The 26,936-nt window shown below is 42.5% G+C and overlaps 1 long non-coding RNA gene across 3 annotated transcripts in view; it reads right to left on the bottom strand.

Annotated features, from left to right (window-relative positions):
- Positions 1-1,298: 1,298 nt before the first annotated feature.
- The window catches only part of LOC106987162 (uncharacterized), a 42,840-nt gene continuing 17,202 nt past the window's right edge, over positions 1,299-26,936 (bottom strand). For 2 of the 3 annotated variants that reach the window (XR_001432165.3, XR_008295741.1), the window contains 2 exons: positions 6,091-6,171; positions 1,299-4,027 (listed from right to left, as the gene is read on the bottom strand). This is a non-coding gene — a long non-coding RNA (uncharacterized LOC106987162). Of the gene's footprint in view, positions 4,028-4,069; positions 13,187-26,936 lie in introns of those variants that run through there. The other variant, XR_008295740.1, reaches the window with a different exon arrangement.

The raw sequence follows: 26,936 nt of genomic DNA, 5'->3' as shown, positions 1-26,936 counted from the left end.
CTAGGCTCTACTGTTCTGCTAGATCAACGCCTTCACCCAAGCATGGAAAGGAGGCAATTCTTCTCATCTTGCTAATTAAGCTTCTTGAAAGCAGGTCAGCCCTGGGTGCAGGCCACACAGATGGGCATCTGCATGGCATGATTAGGAGCTATTGAGCTGCTCTGCCCAGCCCGCCCTGGTCTCATCCTTGAGCCCTGCAGTCAGGCTTTAAAAGCCTAAGTTTCTCATTATTAGTTATTCCATTTGGATACTTCAATTAGGCAGCTGTTAAAATTCATGGGGAAAAAAAAGCTATTATTAGTTAAGGACATGATAACCCAATTAATTCCCCCAGCAAAAGGCTGAACCATTAGATTATTATATAGAAAAGGAAAGAAGGGGGAACTGGCAGGAATTGGTGATAGGAGTGGGAAAATCCAACATAAACACACTCAGTCCCTGGGGAAAGTAGTGAGAGGGTAACCCACAGAAGGAGGGCCTCTAGTGATAATCACAACTAGTTTGCAAATGGTAGGGCAAAGCTCGCTCCTCAGTGGGACACAAATAGCTAGAAACTGCACTCCTTAGTGGGACAAAAATAGCTGGACACGAATACTCTGAGACATTTTTTCAAAGAACCAATCACACACACTTTGATTCTCCATCAATACATGCTTTCCTTCCTTTTGGCCACATCTGCACACGTGAGATGGCCATCAGCTGCAGACCAAATGCGACAAAATAATATTGTGATGCATTACCCAGTGTTTTTCATTCCCTGTATTTTCTGCTAACCCCCTTGTGGCAGATTATGTTTTCCCTAGATGGCCATACCAATATATGTCCATATGCTCACAGTGTGGCATGGACAAGCCTCCCCATCCAGAGGTGGGATCAGTGTTCTCTCTCCTTGAATGCAGGTGGACCTTTGTAACTTCCTCAACCAATGAAAGGACACCATGTGACTGATGAGGCTTGTCATAAAGAGCAATATGGCTTCTGCCTGCCTCTCTCTCTCTCTCTCTCTCTCTCTCTCACCTCTTGCCCCTGGAACCCAGCCACCATGTTCTAATAAAGCCCATGGCACATGATGTGGCCACGTGAGGGTCTTCCGGCTGACCTCACCAGCTAGGCCCCCAGCCAACAGCAACCTCCAGATACTGCATTTATAAGCTTTACGATGATCTCGGCCCCACAATGTTGATGACTTTCAGCTAGGCCCCAGACACAGGAAGAGAGATAACTTGTCCTCATTGCACCCTCTCTGAATGCCTGACCCACAGAAACCATGAGACATGTTGAGGAATAAGTAACCAGCATACTACCCTACTCTTACCACTGCCCTCAGACTAGGATGCTAAAAGAGATAGGGGTCAATTAGTTTTTGAGTTTCAAAGTAGTTTTTCAACAATCGTTTCTATGATGATGGCTTAAAGGAATTAAATTTGGAACCTAAATATCCTGGCATTTGACTATCAAAAGACAAAAGCCCTAAAGAACTTAGAGGCATAATACTTATGACTTAGGCAAAAAATTCAGAAAAAAGGCAAGATAGGAGTGAATTTTCCAGTCTAAGAGGATACTAAAAACAATGTTTTAAAAAATTTTTGCAGAAGAGAAGACAGAGTCTTCTGAAACTTCACTGCTGGAATCCAGGCAGTGTAGACCAGAGGTGTTGATGGGTATCTCAGTAAACGCCAAAAGGATTGATGAAGAGGATCAAGGATGGGGATAATCAGACATCTCTTGCCCATATTGGTTAATGACGATCTGGGACAAGATGGGGCCCACAACAATCCGTAAGTTCTAAGGGCAACTTAATATCAACCATGAGGAGAAGGAAAGAGTGGGAAAAAAAATAGGATTCACCTGAGACTGATCATGTTAAATATTCTGCCATCAGTAAGCGGGGGATGATTGAAATACTGTGTAAATTTACTTACTAGAATATTAAGTGACATTATTTATACATTAAAGTTATAGCTTAAGGAATTTGTACATTCTTCACCATTTTGATATTCACCTTCCCTGATAAAATTGTAACCTCCAGGAGGGGGAGAACATAAATGGCCCAGAGTACACACTCGATGAATATGTTTTAATGAGTAAATAAATGAATAAAGAATTCAAAACAGCTCTGTTGTGGAAATCGGAGGCCATGAATCATCTCACCTCTGTTTCCAACAAGCCAGGTGGCCTTTAATAGGTCCCTAACTCTCTTGGGGCCCAAGGGTTCTGAGCTATAAAATTAGATGATCTCCAAGTATACCTCCAACTCTCCTATCCCACTGGACCGTAGGCTACTACACAATAGGAATCAAGATCCAAGATCCAATCATTTTGTGAGCCCCAGGACCTAGCATAAGGCCTGGTAAATAGCAGGCACTCGATAAATATTTGTTGAAAAATGAGATGAACATTACGCTAGGTTTCAAACCCTAATCAGGACAATGTGTAATTTGGTTGCCTTTTCAAGTACATAAATGTTAAATGAAAACTAAAGAGAAATAACAAACCGAGAATTTCATAATGTCATTTTCACGGTACAGCAACATTTCCTAACTGCCCAGCATTTAAGGAGTAATGGTTTCATTGCCCGGGAGTCTGACACGGTGATTTGCTCTGACTTGCATCCCTCTTATTCTGACTGACAGCCTCTCTGAGCTGTCTTTTGGTGGGCAGCGGTTGCCCCTGGTGCATTTTTGATCAAAAGTACATACATCCTGTCATCTTTTATAATCCTCAGAACTTGAAGATTGTCTTTCACTTAAGTTTTCTGAGCTGAAATTAGGTTTGAATAATAATCAGGATTGTGGATCTTCCAAAGCAAAGGTACTTTATGAGAAAATGCTATCTTACGATTCTTCCAGGCATAGAATTTCAGAGTTGAAAGATTTTCCCATCCCAGGATTTTATCTTATTAATATTCTCCTTTGCAATTCAACTACCAAGAACTGGAAAAATCTCTGATTGTCCTCCAGCAATGGCATTAAAGGCTCCTCATAACATACAGCACCAGAATTGTGCCATAATTTAGTGAAATTGAACACTGCTCTGTGACTGCTAATTTTCCATCGAGATGATTCTGTCTCTAAGCAAGAAGAGAGAAGATGAAAACTTGATAGGAAAAAAAAAATCCCTTTTCCTAATTACTGTGAAGATTTTCAGACGCTTTAGGGTAAACACACCATTTTACCTTTGCCCTTATTTTTACCACAAGGTTCTGCTAAAAATCCTTTTGGCTAAAATGTCAAAACTGAGTTTCTCTTTTAATCTTCCACTTGGAAAACCCAGTTATAATTGTATAGTGATGATGCGCTCTGTTCTAGGAGACTGCTGTATCAGCGTATTCATTTTTAACCTTTATTTTCAATTATTTGCAGTTTGGGATTTAGTTCCCAAAGTCAATTTGGGAGACTTCTTCTCTTTTAACAAAGGAAGCTAATTTACCCATTCTGCAGTTGCCAAACAATCACATTGAAAAATATGAGCATATGCATGTTCATAGACTCATTCCAGAGACTCTGAGTCTAGAAGTATGCTTTTTAAACTTTCCTAATATGTTAATCATTAATGTAAGGTATTATTTTGCCATTTTCTATTAATTTCAACAGAATCTCCCTGTGCCTTTGCAGTGGGATTAATACAATTGGACTATAGATCTTCTGGATGAAGTGGGTTTTTTTAAATAGTCTTGTAATAATAATAATATCTTTCTTAAAGAAGGCACCCATTAGTGCCATTGAAGTCAACGTGTAGTTGTTTCCTTGCCAATATTGGTAATTCAAGGAATTTTAACACCTGTTAGAACATAAAGTCACATCTCTACTGTGGCAAGCCTTACTCATAAGATTATCATGTTGGGAGAAAGTGGACCGTGCCCGATGGGATGTGATTTGAGAGTCTCCTTCCTCCTTCACATCTACCCCACTATGCAGTATGAAGTACACATACTACTCATCCTTTTGACTTAATGAGATCTCTTTTAGAATGCAAACACGATACCTGAGGATCACAATACATTGTCACATCACGGCATGTGGAACACCTAGGAATTAATTTCAGAAATTAATGAGTTAGGTATGGAAGGTTTGGGCTTTGAATATATATATATATATATATATATATATATATAGCCATATATATGTATCATATATATGTATATATTTTATATTTTTAGCAACCCTCTCCAATAGTATTTTATACATGCCATTATCACAATTTTTTTTTTAGCATTTGTTTACCTTTAGGTAATTATCTTTGCCTAGGCTCCCTAGAGATGAGTCTGAAGCAAAGATGAGAGGCCAACGTTTTGCAGAGGTGCAATTCCAGGGAAGCGACCATGAGGGAGAAGGGGAGAGAGGAAGGGAAGGAGGACAGGCATAAACAAAGTGGTGGGTTACTGAGCTGGCCACATCTTCCTGGAAAACATAGTCAGCTATTCAGTCACATGACTCTCCATCCCTCCTAGTCAGCTGTGTGGAACCACTATACCTGGAACAGTCCACGTGGACAGGAAAGGAGGATATATCAGCCAGGATCCTCCAACTCTTGTCTACCATTGCTCAAAGGTCACCCCCCCCAATGTGTCACCTCCCCACTCACTTCTGAGTTATGACATCCGGTCCCTCCGGGAAGCCGCTGGAGAAGCCCAGCCCAGAGCCAATGATGCACAGCTACCTCTGAGTCCAGAAGTGCCAGGGAAGTCACAGGCCTTGTGTGTTTGGTCAGGTCAGATCTGAGCCGAGAAGCCCGAAGGCCCCCACTCCGGTGGACAAAATGAAACCCATGCTGAGCCCAGGTGGTGGTGGTAGCATTCAGACTATGGCAGTGTTGGCCAGGCCGTCCACCGAGCAACCATCTAAGGCCAAGAGGGCAGGTGGGGCTGAGTAAATCTGGAAAAGTACATAAAATGGTCTGGAACTAAAATTACTGCTCTATTTTTCTCAGACAGTGTGCTCCTTGATGGCAGACATCCTATCTCACCATCCCAGCATCCTTGTATCCCCAGAATTAAGGCCCAGACACACCATAACAGACTGGAGTAAGCCCTGTTAACATACATTTTTTTGTAAATGCTCATCTTACCTGGTCATCCTGGGCACTAGAACACTTATGATAATTGTCAGATGGGTTCACCCATGACAAATGTTTACGTGTGGCACTTTTGGGAAGGGATTCTTTGATTTGGGCCATTATTTTACAAACAGCCAAAAAAGACAAAATGAGAATAAACACACTCCCAGGGTACTATGGTAATGAAGAAGATAGGCTTCGGAATCTAACAGACCTAGTGACATGTTTGTATAACCTCACTGGATCTTGGTTTTCTTTTCTGAAAAATGGAGAGCATGATATCCGTCTCACCCCCCCGTTGAGGAAGCGTGTGGGATTGTGCCATGTCAACTTGGTTAAGATGGGAACCGTGATGACAACTGTTTCCCAGAGGGCTCAAGGTTAGGATTGGCCAAAAGAGAAACCTGCCCAAAATTTGGGAGATGGAAGTGAAGCAGGAGAGAGGGGAAGGGCAGGAGACCTTTCCCTGCAGTCAGACATGGTGACGGTGACACAGCAGTAAGGATCCCAGCCGGTGCTGACTTCCCTCTGCTCCACACCTAGCTTGTCCCCCGGATGGTGGCTTCTGCTCATCAACAGCAGCCACAAGCCCACCCCAGATGCTTGGCTGCAAACCACAGACGCAGGTGCCACACAGAGGCTGTAGCTCCCCTCGGTCCTCTCCAAGTAATCCTCCCCTTGCAATCCACCTTCAGCGACTGGACGTGCTTAGTTTCCCAGATCTCACTGCGAGCTCCGAACTGCCTCTCTGGGCCACTGCTTCAGGACAACCGGTAAATGACACCGCCAACCCTCCAGCTCCCTCTCCCAGGCTTTCACTTCCCCACCTTGCACAGGTATGTAATAAACCTGCTTTCCAGGGAGAACCCAATTTGCAGCTTTTGCTGATATCTGTGGTCCGAATACTCCCACTTTTCAAGCCATCGATATGAAGTCATTGAACATGGAGTTGGGAAGAAAGGCGCACAAGTGCTCTCAGGAAAATCCTGAGCCCCAGCTCGACTCCGAACAAGCCCCTCATCCCATGACACTCACATGGTTGCTCTCTTTCCTTGACTGAACTCGGACTCATACAGCCAGATTACAGAGTGATGGGCATTGCACTCAATACAGCACCTGGCACACAGGAAATGCTCAATAAGTTAAAGTTAGTGGGTTATAGGAACCAACCCTCATGTTGTCTTTGGCTCCAAACCAGCTAAAGGAAGGTATGTACCTGCAACCTACAAAAAAAAAAAAAAAAAAAAGTCCAGAGATAAAAGGATTTTCCAACTAACGCAAGAACAATTTTTACATAGATTAACAAAATGCTGTTTGCATCTATTTACAAATTAAGTAAGCAAATTCCATTTCCTACAAAACAAATATGAATTAAGGAAATAATAGAATATTTTGCACGTGCAGCAGTGGGGAAGGTTGCACTCCATGAATATTAAGCAGCAATTTTGTAGTTAACATTAAATGACCATCTCGGGGAGAAATTTATAGTTACTGAATCTGAGGCAGAAGCTTCCAGCTCCTTTCCAATAAACTTATTAGCAGACAAAGCCTGCGTGCATAAACTTAAATTTCAATACTGCCCTTCCCCTCCTAGTCTGTTCTCTTACCTGCGTTCTTCGCTAGCTCTGTAGTTGTGGTCACAGAATGTAAATATCCTTATCTCATCCGTGAAGCGCTTTCAAAATTCAAAGCATTTGACATGTAGGATTCTTTTCTTCCTGGGCTTATCAAACAGCATGATGACTGATAGTTGCTCTTAATTTTAACCAAGGGTTTCAAGTTTATAATATTTGCTTCCCCAGCTGAGAATGACTAAATCAATGCTTACTTTGAAGTTGATTGTATATGGATTATTAAACCATTATAAAGGCATGAAAACACACAGCAAACTACTCGTTCTCCCTCACCTCAGAATCGGCAAAACTTTTAGCCAAATATTGCTAAGAGAAACGTCTCTCTGGATTCAGGGCACATGCTCTTTTTCCTCTGCCCTGGAGCTACATTATTTGCACCAAATTCTTCATCTTCACAAAAATTCTACATCTGAAACCCCTGTGCTCTGCAAAGGACGCTTCACTGTATCACGGCTTTCTTTCAAATAACAGAGAACTTTCAGTTTCTCAGTCCACAATTGTTCAAAATTTATTGTTAAGTCATCAAGCTTATTTCTGAGGAGATTTGGGTTCCTCTAAAGTGCACTGTCTACAAACAGTGGCTGCCTCTAATAGTTACCCAGAGGTGACTTTTTGTTCTTTGTTCTGATCTCTCTTTCTGTCTCTTTGAACTGCACTATAGCCATGGGAAGGATTTTATAAATCCTGGCTTGGATGGGACCAGGTAGAGAAAGAAAACAACCTTTGGGTTAACTATCACCTGGACAAAACATCCCTTCTTGTACAGAATTCACTACTTCTGTATTCTTTCTTCAATAAATCTATCCAAATGAAGAAGGGAAAGTCGTTGCAGACAAAAAAAAAAAAAAAATGGTAGATGCAAAAGTGTAGGGATAAGAGAAAATATACTGCAGTTCAGTATCAGGAAATTTCCCAAAGATGGAAAGGTAGCGGTAGATTTCACAACTCCACAAAACATGGCGCCGTTTTCTGCTCTTGACCTTGGATGGGTGGACTGTCCATTGTCATCCCGGATTAAGGAAAGGTTGAGGGGGAGGAATGTGGCCAAGGGCTCCGGAGACTTCTTTGTACGTTGCACTGTGCATATGCAAAAGAATGAGGCAAGATGGCTGCTTACACTGCACTGTTTAAATAGCTCTTGTATATCAAGCTAAGGCTTTGGACTTGGTCAGGCAGGAAATGGGAGTCCATTGTATTATTTTTAGCATGGAAGTGACGAACAAATTTGAGAGCTAGACTAGAGGGAGGCAAGATCCACTGGGAACCACTGCCACAACCCATGCCAAAAGTGCCAAAAGCTTGGGGATGCTTGGGTGGCTCAGTTGAGTGTCCGACTTCGACCCAGGTCATGATCTCGCGGTTCCGCGGTTCGAGCCCCACCTGGGGCTCTGTGCTGACAGCTCGGAGCCTGCAGCCTGCTTCTCTGATTCTGTGTCTCCCTCTCTCTCTGCCCCTCCCCTGCTCACACTGTCTCTCAAAAATAAATAAATGCAAAAAAAAAATTGTTTTTTAAAGTGTCAGAAGCTTGAACTAAGGCAGTGACTGGGGCGAGGGTGGGCCGGAGACAAAGGAAGGGCTTAATAAGAAACTGAACGTTCCCTTAAGTCGTGGGGGGGCTTAAGGCCTCAAGGGTGACACTGAGGATCTGGCTTCGGAAAAGGGTAGGTTTCTGCTTCAAGGAGAGAGTAGAGAAGGGGCTGATGTGGGGAGGAGGGTGGAAGAGCCGGAGCTGAGCTTTGGATTTCCTAGGGTGCGGGTGGATGAACCTCCCAGACTGACCACGGGAGGGCGGGGTGCCTAGGCCTACACCATTGCCCCCCATCCCCCCCCCCCCCAGGGGCCTCCCTTTCTGTCTGCCCGCGCCTCCCAAGCCTCCAGGAAGGACACCAGTATTTCTGCCCACCCCCCCCCCACCCACCGCCTCCCCCTTTCTTATCCTCACACTTCCCACTCCTCCACGGATCTGCTGGATCGAGGACTCTGCCTGTCTCCAGGGCGGAAACAACTCCCAGAGCTCCATCAACGGTTCAGAGGTGGGACTTCCCTCCTGCAGGGCAGAACCTTACCTCTGACTCGCAACTCAGGAGCAGCGGCCCTCATAGCCCTCCCAGGCCCTGCAGCTCCAGACAACCAGAGCGGAATATCCCGGCCCAAGCGGTTGCAGCTGTTTCTCTTCCTTTCGCCTTCATCCCTAGTCTCCGGAGCCAGAAACCTGGCTTGTGGTCCTCGCTGCTGCTTCTCCTCGTGCCCCAGCCTCAGCCCGGTCCCTCCCCTGTAGCTCCTGTGCTTTCCACCAGCCTCCCCCCCCACCGGCCCGGGCCCTCTGCTTCTCATCTGGCCCCCTTCCCAAATCTTCTCCTGCTAGGTTGCCAGAAGGCGGTCTCAAATGCAAATCTGATCATGTGCCTTAAACTACTTTTACAAATCGGAGCACCTGGGTGCCTCAGTCGGTTGAGCCAGGGATTCTTGATCTTGGCTCAGATGATGATCTCCCGGTTGCTGGGCTCCAAGCCCCTCATCTGGCTCTGAGCAGATGCCAGGAGCCTGCTTGGGATTCTGTGTCTCCTTCTCTCTGCCCCTCACCTGCTTGTGCACTCCCCCAACCCCCTCTCCAAATAAATAAACTGAAAAAAAAAAATACTTTTACAAATCTACATTCCCCCTGAGGACAAAGCACAGACTTCCAGGTGAGTCACAGAAGCCTTTGACATTTGGGTTTTACCCATCTCTCTGCCGTCATTTCTTAACCCTCCCCTCACACACTGCTGTGGCTGCTGCGCTGCTTTTCCCTTTTGAGCTTTGTGCCCTACCCTGACCATGTCTACCCAGCGATTTTTTTTTCTCCATAATTCATCTGGGGGACCTTTCCTGTCTCCTCGCAGAACTAAGCGCTCCCTTATTTACCTCCTGCAGCCCACTGGCAGATTCATTCATGTATATATCTTGTCCCCCTCCCAGACCATAATCCATTTCAGGGTAAGGACCGTCATCTTCTCCCCAACCTTTGGCATGGTGTCTGGAACACAGTGGCCCTTTAGTAAATGTCCATTGCATCAGCAAGTGAACAGATAACAGGAATACAAAGATTCACTCCTATGCTCCTCCTGGAAACTGCCTGGTATTTCTTACTCTCTCTTCTAATGACACAGCATTTACTTTAATTCTGAGCTTCCTGACAGCCAATGCATAAAGAGAAACAATAAAGGATATGGCGTTTGTTGTCTGAAAAAAAGCAAAACTTTCACTTCTGCAGTAGAGACAAACTTTTTCCTGGTAATAAATTTTCAAAGGAATTCATCACATGAGTTCTTGCGCAAGGAACATTGAACAACATAATGGGCAGTATCTTTAAGCAGTTTTTACAGAAGCTTCAGAAATATTCTTCACTTCACTGTTTCCAGTATTAAATGCTTAAAAAAAAAAAAAAAGATAAAGACCTAGCACTAAAACATGATTCATGAAAGAACTTCCACTGGGAAAGGGTAAACTAATGAGCACCACATTTAGAGCTTTCTGGTGATCAAGGATATAGCTTTAGCCCACATAGGAGACTGTACATCTATAAACTCTATTTCTCAAATATCAGTTGTCTCAGCGAGGCTTTGACAGGAGCTAAATAACAGCCCCAAATTGGCTTCTCTGAGAGCCTAGAAAACTCCCACTCATTCAAGGGTAGCTATTTGTAGCATGTAAACTCTTGCCAGACTGAGAGAAGAATCTGGCCCAGTGAATAAAAATACAGAAAATAAATGCTTGGAAACTTGTAGGAGGAGAAGAGGCTCTGGGTGATTGTCCAACCACAGCATTTAGTTTTCCTGCACTTCATAGAGGCACTCAAAACAGTTACCGGTGTGTCGGCTTATCACTGGTTCCTAAGCTCTGTAAGATGGTAAGTAAACTACCTTTCTGTGTCTCCTGTCACAAAGCACTAGTCACCCTCCCCGCCCACCCCCCCCTCCGCCAGCCCCGCCCACCTCTACCTACAAAGACAAATAGGAAGTCATCGGTAATTAAAGCTCTAGTAATGGGACTGGGCAGGAGGGCGAGGGGTGGAAATTGTCAAAGGTAGAGTAAGGTACAGAAACAGGTTAACAGTTCTTCAGGACGTTAAACACAGAGGCGCCTGGGTGGCTCAGTAGGTTGAGCTTCAGACTCTTGATTTTGGCTTAGGTCATGATCAGGTCATGATCGCAGCGTCGTGGGATCGAGCCCCTCGTTGGGTTCCGCACTGGGTGTAGAACCTGCTTGAGATTCTCTCTCCCCCCCTTCTCCCCCACTCGCACTCTCTCTCTCTCAAATAAAAAGATAATAATAAAATTAGAAAAAACCCAGAATGTTAAACAAAAAAAAGCTCATTTCAGCCCAAAAAAAGACTTTCGCAAAGACAAAAAAAAAAAAAAAAAAGCAAAAAAAAAATGTTGTGACAATTATTTTCACATCTAAATTTGCTAAATATTGAGACCTCTGGTATAAAGAAAATGAAAGAACGCTAACTTCTAAAATAAGCTGCTAAAAAAATATCAGCAAAGCCGTTTTCTAGAGCAAAGTAAGTGGATGTTGCTTCAGCATATTGATTGATACATAATCCAAACATATTGACTTATGTGTAATTAACAAAAGAGTTTAATTAATCTGCTGATTGAAAATGTCATCAATCTTATTCAAGTGGGTTTTAATTTAAAGATAATATCATCATGAGTATTATGCTCAAGTAATTTTATTTAATTAATCATAAAAACTTGTCCTCACGTATGGCTTTAGCCTCAATAAATCATAAAATAGCTGACAAATTTTCTTTCTAGGAGAAAATTAAAGATATCAATTTGAGGCACTTTATTTTATATTATTGCTTGATGTGTTCTGAAATGAAAATGATATGTTTCAAAAGATATCTTCTTTCCTTTTCTCTCTACTTATGTAATCACATAGGATGACAATTCTTTTGTGAGCATTCCTGTATCCGTGAATAAAATAAATTTCTCTAAATTATTTTAAAGGAAAGGCTGTGTTTTCTCAGGCTTGAGAAATATCTGAGCTTGTTTTTCTAAAACCTTGGCAGAAAAAACAAGGACCAACTACTGAATAATCATTGAAATGACAAGTCTTCATTAGGTTGAATTACTGAAATGAAACTATTTCAGTAATTGTTATTCCTCCCTCATCCTATATAGCAAGCTAAAATGAACAAAATACACTTTGGGTCTAGAAAGCAAATCCCCCAAAGCCAATTAATGCTCCCAAGCTAGTAGGATACTAATTAGCAATTATTTCTGCCCAGTGATGCCCAGGCATCCTGGGTTGCTAAATTTTCCCCGTGTCCTAAACCACCAGAGAACACTCGTTGAATAGTGATAGTTCTTTCTAGGGTGGCTTACAGAATGCATCTGTACCATACTAAATGCCCTCCTTCCTCATCCCTGAGAAAGATCACTTGGTGCGGACAAGGAGAAGCTACAACAGGTATGGGCTTTAGAGGCAGAGATTTAACAGAAGTAACTAAGTTGTAACTGAACAGCCTACGAAGGGTGACAAGCAACGAGAAGGAAAGATAGGTGGAAAGGAGATGTGGTTTAGAAAGACATGGAGGAGGAGGTGTGGGGAAGAAACAAGGAGAGAGAATGCCTTCTCCTCTCCACCAGTGTGAATCAAACTGCAGTTCATACAGTGGGACCTAATTAAACCAAAACTCGCTCTCCAGGAAACCCCAAATCGCTTGGAGATCCTATTGTCTTTAGTGATCAAAATGCCAAGAGAGCATCAGTGGTGTGAAGAAAGGTAAATCCAATTTGGGGGGAATTCCAACGCATTTTCAGGATGCTTGGATTGCTGCCATAACCCTCATTTCCTCCTCTAAGTACAATCTTCCGAGAATAAATGAATAAATCTAGCGATTTTTTTTTTCCTCTCAGAAGGAAAAGCTTAAAATGTGAGGTGGGCTAAAAATGTTTTTAGCCCACCTCATGTAGTGTTCATAGGCTACAAAGCCCTTTAAAATTGATACATGAAAGTTCTAGGAGATTCACTGGTAAACAATGGTTCTCATGGCCAGCACATTTTTCTAGAGAAGATGACATGATTTTTACCTCTATTGAATTAAATCTAACAAATATTTATTGAGCACCCATTATATCCAAGGTAGTAGACTGCGAGTAATAGAAAAGTCACATATAAAATAGTGCCAGCCTTCAAAATTTTTGCCACTGGAAGGATGAAAATGGAGAATAAAATAAGACAAGTACACACACTAACAAATGGCTCTAACAGAAGCAAAATAACGTAAGCGCCATAAAAAGATACAAACAAAATGAAATAAGGTGTCAAGGAAGGTGTCTTAGTCTGTTCCATCTCCTATAACAAAGTACCATAGACTGGGTGGTTTATAAACAACAGACCTTTCTTTTCTCTCTGTTCTGGAGGCAGGCAGTCTGAGATCATGGTGCCGACATGGTCTGTTCTGGTGAGAGCCTTCTCCTTAGTCATAGACTGTCAACTGCTTCCTGGATGCTCACAAAGTGGGAGAGTGGAGAGGAAAAGAAAGCTCACTGGTGTCTCCTCTTATAAGGGCACTAATCCCCTTCAGGAGGGCTCCCACCCTCATGACCTCATCAAATCCTAATTACCTTCCAAAGGCCCCACCTCCTAATAGCATTATATTGAGGGATAGAGTTTCAGCATCTGAATTGGGGCAGTGGGGGGAACACATACATTCAGTCCACAGAGAAAGAGAGGATACCTAGTTTATTTGGGGGATTCATTCGCTCATTCAAAAGTCATGTCATGTGCTCTGCCTACAGCCTTTGTCCTGTGCCAGGATTGGGATGAAATGCAAAACAAACAAAAGGGGAAAATAGTAAAGTACCAGCCTGAACATTAGGTCTATTTTTCTTTTGGTGGTTGATTGGGTATCTTTGTCCACATGCTCACCCATACGTAAAAGTGTCAGACTTTACTTTTTGTACACAGAGGGTAAAAGATGTTGTTCCCTATTTTAATTTGCATTTTGCCAAATAACTAGTAAAATGGAAAGCTTTTCAAAATTCCTGTGTTTATTGTTCACTCACTTCTCTGCTGTGACCTGCTTTTCGTATCCTTTGACATTTTTTCCCTGTATTTTCTTTGTATTTTTCTTATTCATTCATAGGGATTTTTTATTTATTGTGGACACTGATCCTTTCCCGTGGGCACAAAAAATACCCTCTCCTGTCCATAGGTTGTTTTTAAATTTCAATTTATTGAGCATTTTGCCTTGTGGAGTCAAAATTATCTGGCTGTTCCATAATAGAATGTGCTTTTTGATCTTTAAAAAAAAAAAAATTCATTCTTTATCTCTAGTCCACATTTTTTTCAATTATTTTCTATGTTTTTTTTTTTTAAACATGTTTTTCCTAGTAGTTTCTTTTTGCTTCCTAGAGTTTCATTTTCCACATTTTTGTCTGGAATTTGCTTGTGTATGGTGTGAAGTCATAATCTAATTCTCCTTTGCCTTCCTTGCCGACTGTCAGCTGTCTCAACATTATGGAGTTTGTAGGGTATCTTTCCCCACTGGTGTTGATGTCCCTTCAATAAACCAAGCTCCACACCTAAGGTATTTTCTGGGGCCTCTCTGCCATTCCACTGATGTGTTTATAAATTCCTCTGACGTTTTCTTTTTTTTTTTTTAATTTTTTTTTTAACGTTTATTTATTTTGAGACAGAGAAAGACAGAGCGTGAATAGGGGAAGCGCAGAGAGAGAGGGAGATGCAGAATCTGAAACAGGTTCCAGGTTCTGGGCTGTCAGCACAAGCCCGACGCGGGGCTCGAACCCACGGACCACAAGATCATAACCTGAGCCGAAGTCGGCCACTTAACCGACTGAGCCACCCAGGCGCCCCGCCTCTGATGTTTTCTATTTGCTGTGCTTTTACTTTCCTTCATGCATTTTCTTGTCCTACTTTCTGTGGATTAATTACCTTTTCTTCATTTTCCCTATTTTCCTTTACCCACTTAGCATGATAGTCTATGTTTGTGCCTTTAGTAATTATGCCTAGATTTTTCATATGTATGTACAGTTAATATATGATATATTTATAAGATATATAAAGGTATAGGGGCACCTGGGTGGTCAGTCGGTTAAGCGTCCAATTCTTGGTTTCAGCTCAGGTCATGGTCTCACAGTTGGTGGGTTCAAGCCTCACATCAGGCTCCACACTGATGGTGTAGAGCCTGCTTGGGATTCTCTCTCTCTCCCTCTCTCTCTGCACCTACCCTGCTCGTGCTCTTGCTCTCTCTCTCTCAAAATAAAAAAAAACAAACTTAAAAAAAAGATATATAAAGTTATATATATAGTTAAATTTAAATTTTTCTATTAAAAGCTAAAGTTCATACACATATCTATCTTCCTTCTAAACTAAACTAGAACCTTGTAGAATTGAACTCCCTTCAGAATCACTCCCCTGCTGTTGTGCTCTGTTTGTTTGTTTGATATTTCAGATCATTTTGTTTTCAGCGCATATGATGAACAATGCTGTCGTTATTCTCATTGATTTTAATGTCAATTCTCATTTAGATTTACCACCACAATTTATTTGCTCCCCTTGCTACTTGCATTCCACTTCTTCCTTCTGAATATATTTTTCTTCAAACTAAAGTGTATCATTGAGTAATCTTTTTAGTGAGCGTTATCTATTCAAGTTACTGTTCGTGGAAACCTTTCTAAGTCCTAGTAGGCCTGAGATGTCTATTTCTTACTTGTACTCTTCTATTTAATTTTTTAAATAGGTAAAACAAGCACCTGACCCAAAACAAAACAAGAAGTATAAAATATCCTACTCATTATAAATGTTTAAATCCCCAATCATTTGCCATTAGGACTTTAAAAATTTATCCCGTTGCCTTATGATAACTATCACTGCTAAGAGGTAGGCTGCCCACCTTATTATTGTGAGATTATGGTCTACGTTTTTATTTTTTTCCTCCAGTGGCTTATAGGATTTCTCATTATGCTTGATATTTGGCGCTTGGACTACTAAGAGCCTAGATGTGAAACTCATCCGTCTACATCTGTGTATCACTATTTTTTCTATTTCTTAGCCTCCCAGTTGGCTAATTTTATAGTCTTCTGCTCAGGCAGAGTGAGCTTGACCAGCTCCAAACCAGTGTTTAAGTGAGTTTATGGTCTCAGGGTTCTTGTTCCACCCTGGTTGCGCGTATGTGGGCCTGGGCTTGAATGTGACCCAATCCTGTTGTTGACCTGGTAAGATGGCTTCCACCCTCAGCCTGAGGCAGCAGCTGGTTTCAGATGGCAGCCCTATGTAGTGGGCAGCCATTATTTCCCCCTGTACAAGTAAATGAAGCACTTTTCTAGCCCAAAGTCTCACCCAGGGGGGCCCCGGTGCCCCCAGCCCAACCCAGTGTTTGTGGACTCAACGCCATCCCAAGATGCTGTTCAAAACATAGCCACTCCGGTCTCTGTTGCCTCCAGGCCTCCCTGAGCAAGATGGTTTTGCTTCTGACTCACTGCTCTCAGTTCCCTTTCCATTTTCAGCATTAGAGGACCTGCTTACTTTTAGTGTGCATTTTTAATTTTTAAACATTTTACCCGGGATTTTGATTAATTGAGATGGCGAAGCATATTTTATTGTGTTCAATCTATTCTCCTGTCCAGGACATTTCTTAGTACTTAACGTCACCAAGATTGGAAACCTGAGAATCACACAGGATTCCTCCCTCTCCCTCAGTCAGTCAGTTACAAATCCTTATTTATTTTCTTCCTAATGACCTCTCAATTTCATGTCTTCTTCTCTGGGTCACCTATTTACTGCCAAAGCCAGTTCCTTGGCTTAAGCTATTAGACTTTCTTACCTGGGAATTTTCTTCCTATAAAAAATCTCCTAATTGTTCTCAATCCCTTCCAATCCAACCTGTAAAATGGCACCAAATTAATATATACACTTAAAATATTTTATTTCTGATTATACTAGTATTATTATTCAATAAATGGCATTGGGACTTTTGTTAGCCTTTTTGAATCAAAAACTAACAAGAAACTTACATCTTATTAATATCATACCATGTGCAAAAATACTGTAGTATAGTCTGGAAACCTTAAAAGCACCAAAAGGAAAACATAATTCAGAAATTAGTCTAGTGTGGGAAAATCTCTATTTATCAAAATACATAAGCTTATTTAAAAAACTTATTAAAAACTTATTGCAATAACCCATGTGTGGAAAGAGTTGCAATGTGAAAATATTGCAAATGTGAAAGCCTAAGTCATTAAACAGAGGCATAGCATGGTTGTATCTGTTTTATAGCTAACAAATCTGAGTCACAGGCATGTGTATATGAACACGTATGTGGCATACGTGCATACATTTATGTATGCATGTATGCATGTACATATACACCAAATACATAGAAAGGTAACTGAGGGACAGAAAGAATAAACCACGACTTATTAGAAGAGAATATAAGTTGGTGGGGAAAGTGGTGAGAAAATCCAGGATTCCCTCTGTGTATGTATGAATGTTTTGAATCCTTTTGGTAAAAACACGTGCATGCAGCACAAAAACTAAAGCAGGCAGAGAATCTTGAAAATACTAACACGGACAAAGAAGAAAATTCAAATCACATATAATGCCATCACTACATATGTACAGATCAATGGCTTCCCCTTCCCTACGAGATAAACTGCAAATGCCTCAGCAAGTAACATTCTTACCCGTCTCCTTCCTAGCTTCACATGGTATTCTCCCCCAACTAGTAACCTAACATCTGACCAGGACTTGAAATTTTCTGAATACATCTGCTATTACTTCTGCCTGAAATATATTCTCCCACCCTCGGCTGGCAAACAGTTGTTGGTCGGTTCTGTATTCCCTTTTTCTGCCACATATGACAGTACTTCCGTGAATGCTTCTCCTCTGATAGTGTTAGTTTACCTCCTCTGCTAGACCAGCGGCATTTGAAGGAAGTGATTCATCAATGCCTTCCCCTACTCGCCTACCTGCCCAGTGACTGGTATAGGCACTGGCTCATGGTGGGGCACTCACTAGGTGATGAATGAGTGAGTGCTTAAAAGCAGGCATGCAAGCACAGGAGAAGCAATACAAGAATACAAGGATTACTGAGCGGCAGTGGAAACTCAGCTTGAAATGTACTACATTTTACTGCCCAGGATCCAAATCCATCATTTAACTCACTTCCATCACTTCCTCAAGCCACACCCAACACCTGGAGAGCAGACGTGGAGCAAAGGGGAGAGAGCATCCGGCAGAGTTGCTCAGGGATGCAGCGATGAGGAAGGGGCTGGCATCATTCTGGAGTGGTGCGGAGCACGTGGTTAAGTGACTGGTTGTGGCTGGGAAGGGAGCAAGAGCTGGAGTGACAGCCCTGGGGCTGAGGTGAAGGAATAGGTTGATGTAAATTGCAGGGTGGGATTCAGGGCAAAGCATTCCAAAGCCTTCTTTCCCAAAGTAGTTCCAAAAGTATGTAAATAGGTATTGATGCACAGGGGAAAGTCTTACATGGCCAAGTGTTTGGGAAACACTGGATTTAGCAAAGGTAGAGACAATTCTTAGTAGCAGGATTTCTCAGAGACCTGACTTTCTTTAGTAAGCTGCTTTATGAAATGTCAAAAGCAGGGTGCTGTACCAATGTTTACCAAATGTATTTGACACAGTGTATCGGTTTGCTAGGGCAGTGGTAGCAAGAACCACAAACTGGCGGCTTCAACAACAGAAATTTGTCATCTCACCGTTTTGGAAGCTGGGAGTCTGAGATCAAGATCTCAGCAAGTTTGCTTCCTTCTGGAGGCTGTGAGGGAGAATCTGTTCCAAGTGTCTCTCCTAGCTTCTGGTGGCCTGCTGGCAATGTCTTGACTTCCCTGGGCTTATAGATTCTTCTGCTTTCACGCTCACGTGGCATCCTCCCAGTGTGGGTGGCTGTCTCTATATTTGCCTTTTGCATAAAGACACTAGTCACGTTGGATGAGGGCTCACCCTTCTACACAGTATGACCTCATCTTAACTTCACTGATTACATCTGCAACAACCCCATCTCCAAACAGTCACATTCTGGGGTACTGCAGGCTAAGATTTCAAGATATAAATTTTAGGGGGCAATAACTCAATCCATATTGCTGCTGGGTGAACTAGGGAGACCTCGGGTCCTGGGGCCTTGACTCAGCCAGATCTGAAGGAGTCACGGAAGATGATTGGTCTAGTCACAAGAATGAATTTAAGGACAGACACATAGCACAGAGGACAAGGAACACAAGCAGGAAAGTTTATTAAAAGCGAAAAGTACACTTTTGAGATATGAGAAGAGTTGAGCTCAAGACAGAGAGAGAGAGAGAGAGAGAGAGAGAGAGAGAGACAGAGGGAGCTGTGTGCCCTGGGGCTTGGGCTTCTACCTTTTATTGACAGTTCTGAGGGGCAGAATATTTATTGTATTTATTGGGACAGAAAGGAGAATTCCCGAGCCTTTTCTTCTCAATTTGGTCAGGGGGTTCCTGTCATGGCATCTGCCATCTTGGGCCTGTCTGGTTAGATCTGGCTTCTTGTGGAGTGCTGTCAGGACCTGCCTCTGATCTTCCCGATAGCTGGCCAGGACTTCGTCCTTGCTGGCCTCCCGGTATCCTGTTAGAACCCAACTAACTGCCTACTCTAATATTAGCACACCTTTTGGCATATAATGTGTAGCAAAACCACTGTCTCCCTGAGCTCAGTTTTGGTAAGATCTGCTACAATGGATTCTCTATCATTAGGTTCTTCCAAAAGACAGCTAAAGATAGGGGTCCTCATTCTCCGAGACCCTGGAATGCACCAGGCAATCCAAGAAAGGTCATGTTATGATGACATTTTACAAATGAAAAATGAGAAATTTACAAATGAAAAACCAGATTCTGATCACCAAAGACACTCATCCAACGTAACTGAGCCATGTTTCAAACCAAGGTCTGTCTCATTACCAAACCACTTCTCTCTCCACTCCAACTTGCTATTTCCCAAATGATATGGATATCATTAAAGCGAGATCCTTGCTGTGGAAATAATGGGGTTATTTCCCCACCCCTCACTAATGCCTAATCCATACTGAAAAGTGGTTGAGATTTGAAACAAAGCAAAGGCAGGGAGGCTTCTTTCCCATCATTGAAATAAATCTGTTTCATACATAGGAAGCACTCCTGGTTAAATGTTTACCTTTTGAACCCTACACTGAAGGAAATGGTTTCCTGAAGCTTTGGCTAATCTTTTAGCAAACTGTCAACCTAAAAACTTGGGTGCTTCTTGATGAGGATTTTAACTGCACTATTGATTATAGTGCAGCTAGAAACCATTTTCAGACTTATCTTCATATGATTTAATTGACATTGAGAGGTATTTTAATTGAAACGTTAGACTTCCTCAGTAGAACTACCCTTTGTTTCTAGCAAGGCAATCTAGCTTTTATGCTTTTAATCGCCATCTGTTGTTCAATAAATGTCAAATCGTTCCTAATGGTCTCTCTAAGCATAGGGTTGGGTTTTTTTTTTTTTTTTTTAATTTGCTTTTGTACTCAGTGTTCGTTATGGGCAAATGAGTCCTTGCCGTAAAAGAGCGCCATTTCTCATGGTGCTTCAGTCCCGTTAGAAGGAAAAAGTGATTAGAAATAAAGAGACAAGAGAAATGCTTCTTTTCTTTTTTTTTTTTTTTTAATTCTTCTCAGGAGTGGGGAGATTTAGAAAGTCTATAAAAATGTTTCCTTCAGCACTGCTGGTGATTCTACTCCCATTCAAAGCATAAAAGGAACAGACTTCTGAAAATCTTTGAGTTGCTTAAATTGTCTGAAATGATTAATATATTTAAAAAGATAGGTGAGGGAGAACATCCACTGGACTCAGCCAAATTTGAGCTGTACCAAGGAGATCTTGACTTCACAAGCCAACAGGGACTCTTTTTTTTGTTTTGTTTTGTTTTGTTTTGTTTTGTTTTAAACCTTGTGGGAATTTTGTAGAGATAAAGCAGAAGCAATGCAAGGACTCTATTACCCAGGACCCCACAATGGATTCTGAACTGAACCAGCCTACTCTCCAAAGGTGGAGGAAGGGAATGGCCAGTGACTTCCAATGATGCTCAGCTATGACAGAGAAGGAAAGACCCTCCCTGGGGAGATGCAGAAAATTTTTGTTCTTCCTCATTAGCTTCCTAACACCCAACATCCTCCATGAAAGGTCACCTTCCAAAGTTAGGAAGCCAAATGACGCTGGCTCTTGGGAGCCCTGGAGAGTCCTGGAGATAAGGATTGTGTGGCTTCTGGGAAGGAGGGGCCTTTCATTGAGACTTGCATGCATTGGGTCCCAATCAGCTTGCAAACCAAGAAGTATGCTTGATTGCTTGGATCAGGGTTTGAAATATTTTCCAAGGGTTGGAAGAAGTATATTCTAAGAAGTAATTAGAATTCGTTGAAATACAGGGCTATAAATGGGGGACTGGCACAATTTTACAAGAAACAGATCATAACTCAACATTCTAATGACTTTTTCTTTGGAGAAGGTCAGCAAAGCTATTAACAAGGGAAGTGAGCATGCAGAGTTCTCCATCCCAGACTATGACTGAACTTTGAACAAAGTACCTCCATCAGGATTCTGACTCTAATTACCTGAGCCGTTGCCTTTGCTCAGGAACGAGGGCTGAGCGGGGGCTAAATGGGCAGTCAGGCTTCTGACTGCCCTTCTGTGCTTCTCTAGCTCTCTTCCCCAAAAGGGATAAGAATAAAGATGCTGACAAGTTCATTTTTTCAGGCACGATGGCCAAAAAGACCACAGATTATTACCAGTATTAAAGTCCTCCAAGTGGAATTCCAAGTGGAATTTCCCACACATTATAAAAAGGAGAAGAGACTTAACAGCACTCTGTCTGTCACCCTGTCCTCTCCCCTGAGACACAGGCAAACATGCCGACATGGACCACGTGGCCATGGTGGCATTTAGAAGGGAAACCCATCCGCAGTGCTTCAGTTTGGAAATATAGCCTGGATAACTTCAAAATGAACTCACATGCCCTGAAGCTGCCATGTGTTACTTGTGTACACATCAACTATACCACTCATTAGGTTTAAATTAAGGTCAGGGAATGTGTCTATGTATTTTTGTTTCTCTGCTAGCCATCCTTCAGGACTCAAAACAGTGCCTGGGATCTCAACAAATATTTGTCAAGTTAAAAAATAAGAATGACAAACAGGGAGTTTTCAGAGGAACCTCAGACCAGCTTGGAGCTCCTTCCAAATGACTCTGGTCTTTCCCAGTGAGCCCAGAATTTGGAGAGTGTGAGATGGTACTCCATTTCTCCATCATTCCTTCCCTCTCTAAATACCCAACACCCATCTTATTCTTTTGTTCCTCTGGGGGTTTATCATCTACTTAGATGAACTTGACCCCAGGCCTTTCCTTCTGCAAGGTCAAGACCAAATTAATCACCAGAGTCAGTGTCAAAAAACTGTATGTCTAGCTGTAAGCTCTCCCCAGGTGGCCTCACCAAATTTAAATGTTTGGTCACCGGACTTCAGAATCAAAGTACTGTCTAGTCAAAATTGTGAGGAACAAGGGGCAAATAGGTCTTCAGACAATCAGACCTTCCTTGCAGATTATCATTCCTTCAATCATACTGATTCCTACGACGGCCTGTATTTGTATGTTTTACGATTACCCAATGGATGATTATATATTTCCAAAATTTCCTTTGATTCTAACACTAACTTGTGTTAATTTTATGTTGAACTTAACTCTCGTTGCTCTCAGCTTTTAAAAAATTGGAGAATTAACAGATGGCATCCTTTAACACAACTCCCTTATATCTGTGATACCCCCCGCCCTGGACTCCAGATCCCTGGGCCTACCCCTCTCTTTGCTTCAGCTACCCCAAAGTCTGTTTATTTTCTGACCCCTGTGTACTCCAGACTTGGTTCTGTGGGACCAAGGTAACAATATGTTGCCTTAATTACTCTTCAAAGATGTTTATTTTGAGAGGACACCAGAACTGTTTTTGCAGCCCTCCTGCTGTTAAGAATTCTAAAGGTTAAGGCCTCCAGTAAACTGTGATTAGAAAAAAATCAACGGAGTAACTGCATAATCACCGCTATATTTAGCAGGCTAGTGATTTCCAGAGAAACCTGGCATTTCTGCCCTGCAGCCTCCTCCAATCCCTCAGGAAGTCTTCTGGCCAGAATATGTGACGCTCTCCCAGCCCAGCACCTGGAGCAGAGCTACAGGCCCGAAGTAGCTTAAAATATCTTAGCATCTCATATAGTAACAGAGAATCCAACTCCAAAAGAAAAAGAAAGAAATGAAAATGGCTTACCATAAAATGGTTGGGTGAGGCAGTGCTGGTTCATAAAACAGAACTGTTATATAAAATTCAAATGAGCTTTTTTGTTCCTGTAGGTTCTTCTAAGGTATAGCCCCATTCTTTGTTTTTGTTTTTGTTTTTAGTAATCTCTACTCCCAATGTGGGGCCAGAATTCATGACCCCAAGATCAGAGTCTCATGGTCTACTGACTGAGCCAGCCAGGAGCCCCAATAATCCCCTTTCTTAAATTGCTCAAGACCCCGTAGTGACTGGTCTGGTATAGTGGTAGTCAGGTGCTCATGTCTCCCACAGACTGTGGGCTTCCCTTTCTACGGTTTTACTGCTCTCCATGAAACTCTTTTCTCTTTCTTCTGATACTGCTCTCTGCTCTTCCTCCCCTCAAAAAAAAAAAAAAAATGTTACTTGTCAGAAAGTCTGTCATGTATACCTTAGGATATACTGGATTCACTTTGGGGAAGAGAGGAATGATTATCTAAATAATAAAGGGTAACACTTACTGAGCACTTACCGCGTGCTAGGAACTGTTCTAGGTACATCATATATATTAATTCAGTTAAGTCTCACAACCACCTAATGAGATAGTTTGTTACTATTTAATCTTCATTTTACAGATGAGAAAATTAAGGCACAGAGAGGCTAAGAAACTTGTGTAGGCTCACACAGCTAGTAAGTAGAAGAGCTGGGCTTTGAACCCAGGCAGTCTGACTCCACAAGCCATGTTCCCAACCTCTAAACTGTTCCACTTTCCAAACACTTTTCGCCACCATCACCTCTCATTTTTTAAGTAAGATTGGAGCAGAATGAGTGTTAAATCTGGCCCCTTAGCACTGCCTTCTGATCCTTCTGGCATGCTAGCTACGCCTGTTTGTCACAGTGGATCACAGGCACCCAGAAGATGAGAAGAACGGAGGGCAGAAGAGAAACAAGCTGGTCTTCAGAGTTATAGAAGGGAACTGAGAGCTGTTCACTGGGCTTTCAAACCGCTTTTCTCTACCCCAGGGTGTCATCACGGGAGACGAGGCGGGCTCCCGGGACCCCCAGCATCTGCCAGGGCAGCTCCACTTTCAGCCGCCTCACACACACAGGGGGTCTGGGATTTACACTGAACATAGAGATTCATGGTTCAAAAAGGTTTGGAAACCCCAGGGGATGGAGCAATCACCTAGGTGTCAGGTTCCTTAATTGCTAAGCCCTCCTCATGGCTGATTTACACAGCCCTGTACTCCCTGGAGAGGCAAGGCAGGAGGGTGGAGACCAGGGCACATGCTGCAGTCTGTCTGCCAGGAAAATCTCGGTGACTGTCAGATGTCCTCGCCTCAAGCAGGAAGAGCATTCCTAGGGGAGGCGGACAATTAGAGAAGACGGTGACTTTATCTCCAGCCCAGAAAGGCAAGCTTAAAAAAATGTTTAAGGGCAAATGGAAATAAGATGAATCTCTAAGAGCCCTGCAGCAAACACAAAGTATTTGGAAATCCATTTCTTCCCTCACCTTCAAAATCACTTAATTCAGTTACACAGTGTCCTCCTGTGGTCCTCACAAGTGTATTTCTCACTTGCCTGTCTATGCCCCATGTGATGCTTAAGAAGACGCACGAACAGATGTGTATGCACACATACGCACACATGTGCACACACACACACACACACGCACGCACACACGTAGGAGATTTAAGCCAGGCCAGCTTCAGGCACCAGTTGCGTGATCTACCCTGGGTATATCTCTCACCGGGCCATCTGTAGATCAGAGAACCAACGTCCTGTTGCCAACCCATAACATAAATTTTATTCAGGGCACCCTCAGATTTACAGGTGCCAGGGAGGCCCCAGAGCACAGCGGCGGGGGGAATGCTGGAGTGGGAATGTCCATGTTGGGTCCCAGTTCTGTCACTTACAAACTGTGGGATTTCAAGAGACTTCCTAACGGTCTCTTGAAACAGTCTCTTGTCCCCCAGGTTTATCCTCTGCAAAATGGGACTAACAATAGCACCTGTTGGTAGGATTGTTTGCTCTAAGCATAAAGTGCTTATAACAGCGCCTGGCACGTGGCAAGAGTTGAATAAGCATTAGCTATATAGAGCTACCGAAGCGCCTGGCAGCACCCTTGGCCCATGCTAGGTCAGCCTAGTCCTAATTCCACTCCCACTCCAGCCCCAGTAAGAGTCCGGGGCTGCTGTTCTGCAGAGTGCAGATGGCCACAGTTCAACAGGAAGATTAGCAGCCGTCTTTGTTGGAGACAAACAAGTTACAAGGTTCCTGGGGGAGGCTGGCACTTCGTTAGGCTTTCTTCATAGCGCAACTTAAAATTGAAAACGCTGCCTGAAGCATCCTGCGATCAGAATAAACATTCTTCATTCATTCACCACACATTTACTGAGCGCATCTTTAAAATAATAGCCAGCTACATATGGACACTCCCTGTATAAATGCTGTGTTAAGTGCTTTCTATCCACTCATAGCGATGCTATAAGGGAGGTACTATTATTCTTTCCATTTTGTATATGAGGCTCAGAGAGGTAAGGTAACTTGCCACCGGTCACACGGCATATGGCAGAACTAAGATTCCGTCAGAGAAATGCAAATCAAAGCTACAACGACCTATCACCTCACACCTCTCAGAATGGCTAAAATCAAAAACGCTGGACATAACAGGTGTTGGTGAGGAAGTGGAGAAAAAGAAACACTCATGCGCTGTGTGGGAATGCAAACTGGTGCAGTCACTCTGGAAAACAGCATGGAGCTTCCCCAAAAAGTTAAAAATAGAACCCTACAATCTAGGAATCGCACTCCTGGCTGTTTACTCCAAAGATACAAAAACACTAATTCAAAGGAATGTGTGCACCCCTATGTTTACTACAGAATATTATTTTCAATAGCCAAATTATGGGAAGAGCCCAAGTGTCCATTGACTAATGAATGGATAAAGAAGTGATATAGTTACTAATATAAATATATATAGTTATCTATAAAAATATCATATATATAATGGGATATTACTCAGCCATAAAAAAGAATAAAGTCTTGCCATTTGCAACAATATGGATAGAGCTACAGAGCATGATGCTAACTAAGCCAAATAAGTCTGTCAGAGAAAGACAAATACCATGTAATTTCATTCCTATGTGGAATTTAAGAAACAAGCAACGGGGGGGGGGCGGGGGGGGGAGAGACGAACCCAGGAAACAGACTCTTGACTACAGAGAACACACTGATGGTTACCAGAGCAGAGGTGGGTGGTGGGACGGGTGATTTCACAGGTGAAGGGGGTTAAGAGCACACTTACCATGAGCCCTGACTAATGTATAGAATTGCTGAATCACTATATTGTATACCTGAAACTAATATAACATTGTATATTAACTACACTGGAATTAAAATTTTTAAACTTAATAAAAATAAGATAAAATCCCACCAGAGCCAGAGTTTTGTTCTTGACCACTCTGCCTCTTCCCTTATGTCTAAAGAATGCAGCCCTCGAACCCACACACCCTGGCAAGGCGGCCTGTCCTTTCTTCCTCCTCTTCCTCTGTCATCTGTGAAAAGGGAGGCTGCAAATCTCAATTCCTTTCTCGTGAATGCATAGAAAAATCCCAAGACTTCTGTCCACACAGCACACCAATACCAGAGGGGAACAGTTCTGGAGTAAGCATCTCTATTAAGCCATACAAAATCCAGGCTTCAGCTTAAACTTTTTACACAAAACCCCTGTAATATCTCTGCCACCACATCAGACAGAAGGTGTGAAGACACGCTGCCTTGTTTACAAACCATACTAATGTAATCATGATAAAAATTGTCTTGGTGTGCCAGTCTTAGCCATTAAAAAAATAAAGAAGAAGAAAATCCCAGTAGGTATTTTGGGCTGCTTTAAGCAAAGAGAAGCTATGGACTCCTTTTTTTAGAGAAATGAAATCCTTTGTTTAT

This window comes from Acinonyx jubatus, chromosome A1, assembly GCF_027475565.1.
Source record: "Acinonyx jubatus isolate Ajub_Pintada_27869175 chromosome A1, VMU_Ajub_asm_v1.0, whole genome shotgun sequence".
Classification (NCBI taxonomy): domain Eukaryota; kingdom Metazoa; phylum Chordata; class Mammalia; order Carnivora; family Felidae; genus Acinonyx; species Acinonyx jubatus.
This window is presented reverse-complemented; position numbering and strand designations above follow the sequence as displayed.